The 12,457-nt window shown below is 45.6% G+C and overlaps 1 protein-coding gene across 5 annotated transcripts in view; it reads left to right on the top strand.

The window, feature by feature from the left end:
* Positions 1 to 5,209: 5,209 nt before the first annotated feature.
* Positions 5,210 to 12,457, top strand: part of BCL2L13 (BCL2 like 13) — a 44,304-nt gene continuing 37,056 nt past the window's right edge. The window contains exon 1 of one of the 5 annotated variants that reach the window (XM_074357903.1): positions 5,210 to 5,902. The gene's annotated coding sequence lies outside the window, so the exon portion shown is untranslated. The remainder of the gene's footprint in view (positions 5,903 to 12,457) is intronic. The other 4 variants (XM_074357904.1, XM_074357905.1, XM_074357902.1 and 1 more) reach the window with 4 other exon arrangements.

The raw sequence follows: 12,457 nt of genomic DNA, 5'->3' as shown, positions 1-12,457 counted from the left end.
TCCTGCCGGGGACGCCGCTCGGCTCGGCCAATGGGGAGAGAGCGGCCCGGAAGTCCCGCCCCTCCCGCCCTGCCCACTGTCCCCGGCCTGAGATTTCTCGTGACCTCTCGCGGCCGTTTCCCGGAGCAGCCGGCTCTCTTGCGGGAAGGAAGTTCGCTGAGCTTTGCAGCCCTTGCGTTCTTAGAACAGTTTCGTGCTGCGCCAGCCAGACTTATTGTTTGACCCTCCTGACCGTCATGGAAGCAAGTGCACTTTACTTGTGAAGTTTTATTTTGGGAGCAGTTTAGGCTTAGAGAAGAGTGGACCTTCTTCTGCCCTGCCTCACTGCGGCCCGCGGGCGGGTGACCACATCCCCGCCAGCGTCCCCGGTGTCCGGAGCCCCCTGTCCCTCTCTGTTCAGAACCCCATCTCCCACGCCCGCGGGCTAGTTGTGTCTCCCAAGTGACAGTTTCTCAGCCTTTCCTTTTCGGTGACCTTGGCAGTTTGAGGGACCCCTGGGGATCTTCGCCGGGTTGGCCGGGGTGGTGGGTTTGCGGGAGGAAGAGCGCAGAGGGCAAGCGCCTTTTGCAGGAGACCACGACGAGGGTTCACGCTGGGCCCAGGGCGTCCCCCTGCCCATGCTGACCTTGCTCTCCTGTTGGAGCAGTACTCAGGTGAAGCTACTCCCCCACCCGTGCGTACTTCACTCCGGAAAGGCGTGCCGTGGGCAGCCCACACCCGAGAGTGAGCACTTGTGCTCCACCTTCTTTAGGGTAGACTACATAATTTATTCGGAATTGTTCTGAAGGTGCCTGTGCATTTTTCAACATCATTCCTAGGATCCACTTAGAGGAACTTACTCAGAAAACTAGGGCAGGGGTGGGTAGGGTGTAGCTTAAGTGGTAGAGCACCTGGGTTCAACCCTCGGTGCCTCCACAAAAATAAAGTAAGCTACCTTCCCCCCAAAAAATAAAAAATAAAGAAAATTAGGGCAGAAACTCCCCGACCTGTTTGCTTTGCTTCCCCATTTTATAAAGGCAAAAACCTTTAAAAACGTATTTTTAGGATAGATTCCTAGTAGTAGAATTCTGGGCCAAAGGTTAGACACATTTTTATTACTACCTTTTTATTTTGAAGAAATTTTTAATATAAGTTGTAAGAATAGTGCAATGAACTTCCTTCACCTAGGTTCACCAACTGTTAACATTTTGCTATGTTTGCTTTTATCACTTTTATCATATACGTATATATATGATTCATGACTCTAAATAGTTTAGCATGTGTTTCATAAGACCAAGCGTGTACATCAATCAAATTCAGGGAATTTAACAAGTCCACGTTCAAATTTTGCCATATGTTCTACTAATATCCCTTGTAATATTTTTTTTCTCCTTTGGGCTCGTCAAGGTCACCTGTTGTATTAATTATCTTGTCTTTTTAGTCCCGTTTAATATGGAATAGTTTGTCAGACTTTGTCTTTCCTGGCAGTGAGATTTCTGAAGAATACTAGACATTTGAACTGGCCATTTATAGAAAGTCCCTCTATTTGGTTTTGTCTGATAGTTTCCTCAGAATTACAGTCAGGCTGTGCATCCCGGAAGGAGTACTGCACGTGAGATAGTGTGTCCTCAGTGCACCGCATCAAAAAGCACATGTCAGTCTGCCCTTTTTAATAGGAATGGTACAAACATTTTTAAGGCTCTTAATACATGTTGCCAAACTGTTGTCCAACTGTGACAGTGGACAGTGTTCTTTAGTGTATGACAAATTGGTACACATATTTGAGGAAACTGGAAATGTTGCGTAAGGGAAGGATTTAGCCAGAGGACAATAAAACTTAACAGGACAATGCAATCCATGCAGTTGACCTCAATTTGATCAGGATTCTAATCACCTGGGCTCAACCAGATGCTAGGCTTGTTTCTCTCATCTTGTTAGTTTTCGCTTTAATGACGTCACTCGTTACCATCCCAGGAGACAAATCTCCAGTAATGCGTGTCCCTCTAGCATCCCTGGGTCAGGAAGAGGTGGATCACCGTCCCTCCTCCCTTGTATTTTTACAATGTTCTGCAAATAACTGGGCCTGGGGAGTGGGAGCAGCAATCTAGTAAGTCTCATCATTTATGAAATCAGTGTCTGGAACAGATGTTGCACTATCCAGGTCAACCTGCTTTTGTTTTTTGGGAAACAGTGTGTTGATTTTTACTATTTATTTGTTATTATGTTCAGACACTGGAAAGTACAGAAAAGTAAGAAGAATAATTCAAATGTTCATGTATCAGGTACTACCACCCAGAGTTGACAATTAACATTCCTCACACTTGCCCTCATTTTTTAAATAAAAGACATAGCCTTACAGGTACAGTTAACATCCCTTTTGTGCAGGTTTCCTGTCCCCCAGGTGAATGCTCTTTACAGCTAGTTTCTGCAGTATTTTGCTGAGTCACCAAGGAACAGGCCAGGTGCTACCTGGTAGGAAAGTGGTAAACTTCACAGAGTGAAGCTGGAGTGAAAAAGTTATTATGAGTACATGCAAAGATTAACTTAACTAGTTAGAGTTTTCCAAATCCAGTTTCCTCCTATACTAGCTTAGGACTTGTAAAGAAGTTTTATTAAAACTTTTCAGATAAATCCCAAAAATGCCACTCCCAGATAAGCCTATTTTCTTATGGCTTCACCAGAATTGCTGACCTAAATTCCTGCCAGGTTAGTCACAGGGAGATGTTTTGTGTACCTGCTCCCAAGCTAAGGCTTGTCTGTGGTTTACTTAGAAACTGAGTCAGCAGAACAGATAAGCCTTCAGTTTGTTTGCTGGAGAGGACACAGAGAGACCAGAGGTAAATGCAAATCATCTGTCTTTGAATTAACTTCAAAAAGAAAAACAAACAGTAGCAGAAAGTCGTGAAAGCCCAACTTAGTTGTCTGCACTTTTTACCCCTTTCCAACCAATTTCACACACAGCAGAAAGCGATTTAAAACCTAGGTGGCATCTAGTCACTCCCCAATTTGTAGCCTACCCACCAGGAGCTCCCAGGGCTCTGAACACCTTCGGCAGGGCCCCAGGGGAATCGCCCAGCCCCGCCCCATTGCTCCTCTGCCCTTTCTCACCGGCTCAAAGGTTTACTGATTTCCTTTCAAGCTTTTTACAGAGGTTCTTTTCCTCCACTTGCCCCTTAGCTTGTTTTTTATTCTTTGGGTCGCAACTTACAACACCTCGTCCTGGAAGAGAGCTTTCCATCAACACCTTCCCCTTCAGTTTTCTATTCCTGTACCTTGTTTGCTTACTTCTTGCCACAATTTTCATCTATTCTTTTTTCATCTTTTTGATCTGGTTTCCCAATAAAAATGTCAACATCACAGCAGGGACCACATCATTTTTGCCAACATCCAACACACTGCCTAGTATGGTAGCAATATGGGAAATGGGGCGAGAGGACAGGTGTGTCCCCGGTCTTGGGCGAGGCCCTGGGATGTGTCCAGCTAATTGAGGGAAAAGAAAGAATTCAAGGGAGAGCCAGAGCTGAGTAAAACACTTATTCAGAGAGATGCACCCTCCATAGAGACTGCAGGCCAGCTCAGGTGAGAGAGGCAGGCCTAGGAGATACACACTCCCTAGGCAGAATGCGGGCCACCTCAAGAAGTGAGAGGTGGTGGCCTCAGAGTTAGTGAGATCCACCACAAGGTGTGGGGGTGTTTAGCTTTTATGGGCTCAGTAACTTCATATGCTAACAAGTGGGAGGATTATTACACTACTTGGGGGAGTGGGCGGGGATTCCCAGGAATTGGGGCACCGCCTACTTCTTGACCTTTTATGGTCGCCTGGAAACTATCATGGCCCCGGCAGGAGTGCCATTTCCCATGCTCCTTCATACAGTGAGCCTGCAATGAAACTCAGGGTCTGCTGGAAGTCGAATCTTCACTTGCTGTGTCATTCTTTTAATGGTTGTGCCCTGCCCCCTTCCCTGGTGTCTCAGCAAGCATTCAATAAATAACTGATGAATGAGAATGAATAAAACGAGTGGAATCTAGAGTTTAGAATTTATAACATCAGGCTGCAGTCTAGGACTCTGTCACTCATAAGATGTGTTGGGAAAAAAAAAAGAAAACCCAAACCCTCCAAAACCATGAACTGCTTGTGATTAAAGTTAAATAATTTCTGTAAAAGGACTATATTATCTTGATTTCTTTCTTTTTCAGATGGAGGTACTGGGAATTGAACCAAGTACCCAGTGCATGCTCAGCATGCACTCCACCAACTGGGCTATAACCCCACTCCCAAGGACTACGTTATTTTACACCACTTGCTGAAGAGACCATCGCTTTCTCCTCCATTCAATGTCTCTGTTGGAAATCAATTGACCATCTTGGACTTTCTGTTCTGTTCCACTGACCTTTAGGCTATCGTTGTGGTACACCTTCAAAAAATTAATAAAGGGAAAAAAGCAAACCTTGAAACTGAAAGCAATCTGAAATTTGTCTAACCATGTACCAAACTGGTAACCTAATTACACAGAATTATTTCACTTGACTGTTCTTGAAATTCACATACAATAAACTGCATAGTCCTACAGAGGACAACTAGATGATTCCTGATACCTGTGTGATCACCACAATATACAGACTATTTCCACCACCCTAGAAAGTAAGTTCTTTTCTAGTCATTCCCACAGTCCCTGGCAAAAGTTATATTCCTGGGCAACAGTGCTGATTTTCATAACCATGGATTAATTTTGCCTGTTGGTGAAATTCATATAAACGGAATCACACAGAATGTACATCTTTGTGCCTGGCTTCTTTCAGTCAACACGATGCTTTTGAGATTAATCTTGTTACATATACCAATGGTTCATTTTTGTTTTATTTCTGAGTAATTTCCGTTGTATGACCCTACTGCAAAAAGTCAACGTCTGATAAAAGATGTAACAAACAAATGCAATGTATGATCCCGGTTTAAAAAAAAAAACTATGAAAGCCATTACGTGGGCAATGGGGGAAATTTAAATGGCCTGGCTACTAGGTACGACTAGGGAATTGATCGCTTTCTTAGCGCAGCTTCTTGTCGGCAAATCTCGGTCTGGTTTCACTCTTAGCCGCAGCGCCCGTTTTCTCACTCAGGCCCAAAGCCACCCCCACCCCCACCCCCACACAGCAGTTCGCGTTTCCACCGCTTCTTCCTCAGGCAGCTTCATTTCCCTCTCCGTCCTGCTCCCTCTCCCTCTCGCCGCCACCGTGTCGCGCGCGTGGACAGCCGGCTCCCTGGACTTGGCCGCGACACCCCAGCTTCTCACATTCCGCGGCAAGGGCGGCTCCTAGTGCGGGGGGCGCGGGGCCCAAGCGTCGGCGCAGAGGCGCCCCACCCGCTCCCACCCCCGGGGCCCAGCTCCCTCGTCGCCGCCGCTCCCGAGACTCCACGCCCGCCAGCCGGCTCGCCTGAACACACTTAAGCAGCGGCTGCAGCTGCTCCCGCGGCTGTCGGCCCACTCGGCACCCACACGGCGAGCCCTTCCGAGTCCGCCTCTTTCCCAGCGGTCCACGGTCGCCACCACCCGGAACCATAGAGCAGCTCCCCGAGAAGAGAGCGGACCAGGAGGGACGCTCTTCCGGGTCACGCCTGCGCCGAGAGACTTCCAAGCCTCCGTCGTCCGGGCTTTCGCTCGGGAGATCGGATCAGCTCTTTTGCACCGCGCCCGGCGCCCCGCCCGTCCTGACGCCGGCGGTGACGGAAGCACGTCGCGTGACCTCACCCGCCAACATGGCGGCGGCGGTAGATTAGGGCCGCGGGTCTGAGCTGCTGCCGCCGCCGCCGCCGCTGCCGCCGCCGCCGCCGCCGCCGCCGCCGCCTGGGGAGCCTTTTGGGAGCAGCCGCCGTCGCCGCCGCCGCCGCCGCGTCTTTCACCTCCTCTGGGGCTGGGGCCTGGGCCAGGTGAGGGGAGCGGGGTTGCGGGCAGGCCCCGCCGGTCCTCTCCCAGCTCCGCCCGGGGCGTCCCGAGGCTGAGGGCGCGAGGCCGTCTCGAGGCGGTGGCTTGGCCTCGGCGTCCCCGCGGCCCCGCAGACCGGGTCCGGGCTCAGGGCGCGCCGCGGGAGAGGGCACGGCGCTGGGCTGCGGCCGGCCGCTGCCCCCCTGGCCGTTCCTGGTCCTGTCCTCCCGCCGGTGCGACGCCGCTGTCGTCGTTCCTGCTGTCGTTTCATTTACTTGTTTTTCCACAGAAGTCCGCCTTCCCACCCTCGGAGGCATTCGGCTCACACTCGGCCGTTTTCTTCTGTGCTTTTTAATCCCCACCATCCCAAGGAGACCCCAAGTTTCCTTCCTTCGTGACTGACTGTGAAGGAAACTCCGGACTTTGAGTCGAGGCTTTAGCCCCGGTGGAACCCGGCCGCTTCTGGCCCGCGGCGCCGGGCTCGGCCCGGCTGTAACCGGTCCCCGCGCGGCGTGTTTCCCCGGAGCCGGCCCACCGTCTGCACGTGCGAGTGCTACACCCAGCTGACAGGGCTCCCCCGCTGCCTGCTTTCCTGCATGATGTGGAGCAGAACGAACGAGTCTTTTCTGCGAAGCTGTACGGTTTCGCCGGGAGGTTGGGTGCAACCAGAGCGGTGATCTCTGCCCTGACTTGTGTGACCTTGGATGAGTTGCCACACCCTTCTAGTACCTTCTTTTTTAATCCCCTAGAAAATCAAGCAAACGTTTGTGTAGGTAGTGAGCGGTTTAGACCTCACATACATTGTTGGGTAAGTAAACGTACACTGTAGGCACTCAGTACTCAATTTTGGGAAACAACTACAAAATAATGAAATATTTCAACCATTATGAAATAGCCTCTCTGGTCAGGTACATTCTCAAGTTTTGCCTTTTTTTCCCCCCAAATGATTCATTTTCTTGTGGAGGACTGTACCTCAGTAGTTGAATTCACTTGAAGGGTACGTAAGGTTGAGTCCACCTGGTTTTGTAGAGAAAAGTTGTGTGTTGCTACATCAGTCACTGTTTTCTACATACTTTACACGGTAAGATTTTAAGTGATTTGCAGCAGTAATAATTATTGTTTTAAGAATATATTTCGTCTATGAAATATTTTAGACAAACAAAACAGAAGTCTTAAGCAATCAGTATCACCATCCTGCTTTTTCCCCTGTTTTTCAAACATAATTTTGATACGTATCTTATTCCAAATAGATGGTCTGCATGAGTTCTTAATATATATTACAGAGTTGAAGGGAGGGGGCTGTTTTCAGAGTAGCTGGTATTTTAACAGCTTTATCGAGCTATAATTAACAGGTTAACGTGTACAGTCAGAGTGTGCAACTGTCAACATAATTTTCATTATCCGCAGAAGAAACCTGGTACTCACTAGCTGTCATTCTTTATTCCCACTCTCCCCTACCTAGGCAGCCACCGTTTTATTTCCTGTCTCTATAGATCTGCCAGTTCTAAATATTTCACTTAAACAGGGTTTTCCACATGCAGCGTTTTGTGGCTGGCTCTTCTGCATCCATGTTGTAGCAGGCATCGACACTTCATTCCTCTCTATGGCCACATAACATTGCATTGTATGGGTAGGTCACATTTTTAAGTTCATCGGTTGTTGGGCAGTTACTTCCACTGTTCAGCTGTTAACCTGTGATGCTGCTGTGACCATTCACGTGCATATTTTTGTGTGGACGGTGTTTTCATTTCTCTCTGGCATATACTTAGGAGTGGAGCAGAGCAACTGACTTTTATGTCTCTCTTTTATGAAAGCTACATACATATGAGAAAGCTGATTAACTTACGGTGAAAGTCAGACTATGTTTGTGGGAAGTGAGAGTGAGGCAGTCCTCTGTAAGGACATTATCTGGGAGTGCCAGCTGCTGAGTGGAAATGTTTTTGGGCAGCTCTTAACACAAGATTGAACTAGCGTTTTCAATTAGGTGTGTTTCAGTTTTAAAGGGGTAGTGTACAGTAAAATACTTAGTGTCTGCTGAGTTGTAAAATGACACCTTGCTCAGTTTCATTTCTCAGGTAGACCTGGTGAATATTTTGCAATTTCACAATTTTTATTAGGGTTATGTAGCTTCTGTTCTTCTGGCAAAAGTCCTAGAATTCTGTAAGAGCTAATAAAGTATGGATTGAAAAAATAAAGTTATTGGACTTCATGTTAATTTGTGGAATTAAAAAAAACTTCTTAAACTGCCAGGGGGTTTGGAGACTGGACTCTGGGAATCAAAATCTTTGGTAATGTTTAAAACTCCAAATTTTTCATTTGTGACTGAATTATCTGTGGATTTTCACTTTTCTCTTTGTAAACTGGAATTATAGATCTACTCAACTCCATATTGCTAGAGTATTTAACAATCTTACTACATTACAGTTTTATTTTAGTAGAAGGAAATAGTCTTAAAAACACAGCTTCCTGAAGTAATTTGATTACAGCATGTTAAACTGTAATATGTTTCTGTTATGGTTTTATGGAGCTAAAGAATACAATATAGGTATGCTATTCTAAGTGTTTCTGAGTGGGTGTTAAAAGTTTCTGTTTTAAAAGCATCCGTGGTGATTATGATCAGACAATTTTGGGAAACAACTACAAAAACTCATGCCTGCAGATTTACTTTTCTTAAGAATTTAAAGTAGAATTTGATAGTTGCTGCATACTTTCTGGTTGCAGTTCATAAAGTGTGCTTAGTTCCTGCAGTACTATTTATGCTTGCATCCTGGCATTTGCACTGCTACTTAGAACAGAAATCTGCTTTTTAAAAAAAGCAAACCGCTCCTTATAAAAGTGGGTATTACATTTGTCACTGAAGGATCATGGATGTTTTGGAGATGCACCAAATGTACGCGTAAACACAGGATTAAGTAACCCTAAGCTTCCTCAGGCTGTCCATCTGGCTGACAGCTGCTCGTAATTTGAGAGGGGAACAAGCTAAAGGTATAAGGCAGAGAAGAAACAGCTGGGTAACAGCTATACTCAGCAGCTTGTTAGAACTGTGCAAAAAAGTAGTAGTTTCTGCATTTAAAATTGGTTTTGTGTACAATCACTTCTTGATACCAAGAACACTTAATACCTAATTTGAATTCTGAAAGGTTCTACTACATAAAATTTAAAGAGTGAAAGTAGCTATGTCCTTCTCATCATTAACCAGAAGCTCGAGCTGTCTTAGGTGTGAAATGTCCTCTGTGTTGGTGAGGTGGTGGTGGGGTGGACCTGAGCACGGTCCCCTGCTTCCAGGAAAGCACTAGGAGTGGCCTCAGATCACATTTTCGTTTCTGTTAACCTGTCTTTTCCTTTTCTTCCCCTGCCCCGTTTTCAGAGTTGACAAGTTTGCTTCTTTCAGTGGTGTGGGTCTGATGCTTGGAAAACTACCATTTCTCTAATTGGTATTTTCACCTCTGCATTCCTTTCACCCTGCACATTGCCTGGCTTGCAGTAAATATGTGTCGAATGAATTAATGAATGAATGCAGTTAAGGGCCAGGAGTTCAGAACGGAAAAGGATGTATTAAACCAAGTGGCTGCACTGTTAACTGGCTGTATGATTTGATTTAGATAAATTGTCTCTTGTTTCTCCGTCAAAGTTGAAACTGCTACCTTTACCCTCTGGTATAGAGGAGACTGTGACCACACATGGAAAAGTGCTTCAGAAATAGAGGTCTCATATGGGTGTAACTTATTTATGTTTATTAGAAATGCAAGGGCCCATTGCGCAGTGTGCCGAGTAGTCCCTGCTGCAAAAGAAGTTGGATGCCCTCTTCCCAGAATGCCCTGTACAAGTGCTGTGGAGTTTATTTACATTTGCAGTGTTCTCAGTGCCTTTGCGAAAATGTAGTTTAATGCAAAGGCACTAGACACATAAGAGTATTTATTTTATTTGTTCATTGACGTATAGTTGGTGTATGACATACGTTATGGTGTGCAATATAGTGAGTCACAGTTTTTAAAGGTTGTACTCCATTTATAGTTATTATAAAATGTTGGCTACATTTCCCATGTTGTAGCCATGCAGCAGTACTTCTCAGGTCTGCCTGTCCCGTCGGCTGAACACAGGCCTGAGGGGCTGCTTTGTTGCTCTCCTGGGAGCTCAGACAATGGGAGAGGAGTCGGATGGGTATTTCATATTGAGAGTCCAGTATGTTCATAGAACTAGAATGTCGCAGACACTCCAGACATGTACAGCCTGGAGATGTGCATTAAACTTACATGATTGAAGTTTGTGTGATCATCTCCATTAGCGTGAATTGTTGAGAACTGCCAGAGCTGAGGACTTGACTGCGAATAAGATGGAGATTATGAAATCCATGATTAAGGTTGCATTTATGGTTAGGCAGTTGGGATTTGTAAGAAAATTTGAAGAGCGTTGGGTTAAAAATCAAATTTGGAAACTCGATGAACGATGCTTTGTCTGTAGCATCTGGATTGGAGTGTGACTAAACATGTCTTCAGAGATACGGATTTTTTATAAATCAAGAAATTTGAATATAACAAACTCTAGAGCATCAGCTTTTTAAAATTTAAAGCATTATTCAAAATATGAGTAATACTTTGTTACCAAAAATTCTGGGACTTTTGTTTTTTTCCTTTTTCTAAGTTTTTTTTTTTCTTTTCCTGAGACTTTCTAAAGCTTAAATTTTATTACTGATTTGTTCCATTTTCCTCCTCTCTTTTGGAACTTTACTTAATAATCTACTCCTTATTCTGTTTGTTTATATCTCTTTGGCTTCTCCACTGAGTGTAAGCATGCTTAAGTAAGTGTCTTTCATTGTGTCCAAAACAAATGAACTCTCAGACCCTTCGTCTCCCTCCCCAGCCTCCTTTCTCTTCTTCCCTTCCAACCATGCTTTCCTTGAAAGAGCTGACTAAAACCCACTTCTCTGACTCTCCATTCGCTCTTCACGCCCCTGCCCTACCAGTCGAGTAAACCGTCATCACCGTGAAGGTGTTCTCTGTGATGTGCCGTTACCTCTGTGCTGCCTTCTTTCTGAAGCACCTCCCCTGACTTTTGTGAACAAGCTTCCTGCCTTTCTGGCTGTTCAGTGCAGACCTTCGAGGTCTCCTCTGCCGGCTTCTCATCTTTTGGCCACTCCCGAAAGGTTGGTTTTGCCTTGAATTCTAATTGTGTTTCGATTTCAGATTAAACCAGTATTTCTCAACATTGTTTTTAAACCATGTCTCTTTTTGATAAATAAAAATCTCTGGCTTCTATTCCAGTTGAGGTGGGGTACGCTGTTCTTCCCTCTGCCCCCTTCACGGAGAGCCATTGCTGCGTGAAGATTGGAGGTTTACTCAGCCTTGTTGGTGTATTTTGTCTACTTTGTAATCTGAGAATGATGGGTGATGTTTCCTTTTCCAAGTACGAACGTGCTATTTCAAACTAACTCATCCCTTCTCCCTCCTGCTGTTAAGTTTTGACGCTTCTCCCATTGGAAGTCACTGCTCTCCATCCATCCACTCTCCTTGGGTGACGCTCTAGACCTGTGTCTGTGCAGACTACAGCTTTCTACCCCAGACCTCTCTCTGGGTTCAAGACCTGTATGTCTAACTACTGGTTGGACATGTCCACCTGGACAGCCCGCAGGCATTTTGAATTCAGGATGCCCCAAAGCGAGCGTGTTCTCCTCCAAGCCCGCTCTTTCTGTATTATCTGATTTGAGAAATAGGAATGGTGCTACTTTCTGTACCGCTGCCTGGATTACTCCTTCACTGAGCTGGTTAGCACGTTTTTGAAGTCTTAACACTTTCCTGGTCCACCCCTTCTTTCCAGTGTTCCTGCTTTCGCACGTGCCTTCATACATCTCTTGTTTAGATTTTTCCAGTGTCCGTCTAAGTTAGTTTCCTTGTCTCCAGTCTCCATTCTGTCTTCCACACTGCCTCCAGGATGATGTTTCTAAAATGTAATCTCTGAATGTGCTTCTCTTGCTTAAAATCCTTAGGTGATTCCTAATGGTGTTTTACAGTAGTTGTAGCCTTTTTTTTGCATCATGATCTAATCTGAGAACCTACTGAAAGGAATTGAGTGATTTTTCTCTCCAGAAAAAATGCTTGTGTGCACAGTTTGCATAGTTTTAGGGGGTTCATTCATGGACATGGTTAAAATAATTCCTGGCTTACAGGATAAAACCCAAGCTTCCTAGCAGCCCATAGCACACAAGGCGTGCCAAATGCTGACCACTGCAGCCGTGCTGAGCCCCGTCTTCCTTTGTCTTAGGGGTTTGCCCTGTCGGATTCCTCGATTTTTGTAGTATTCCATGCTGTTTCAGAATACTTCTGTGCCTTTTGTGGTGTACTTTACATCTGAAGTTGACCCCAATCCATTGCCCAGCTGGTTCAATTAGTGAATACCTACTCATGTTCCAAGATGGGCTAGATTTTACTTTATAAAGCCTTTCCTGATTTCCACATCCTTTTTCCCTTCCTCAGAAAGACTTGCCTGTTTCCTCTTGGTTTGCCTCTCCTACTCATGGGTACTGACTTATGTCATAGAACTTTTTTTTATTATTGTTTATATAT

This window comes from Camelus bactrianus, chromosome 34 (assembly GCF_048773025.1).
Source record: "Camelus bactrianus isolate YW-2024 breed Bactrian camel chromosome 34, ASM4877302v1, whole genome shotgun sequence".
Lineage (NCBI taxonomy): Eukaryota > Metazoa > Chordata > Mammalia > Artiodactyla > Camelidae > Camelus > Camelus bactrianus.
This window is presented reverse-complemented; position numbering and strand designations above follow the sequence as displayed.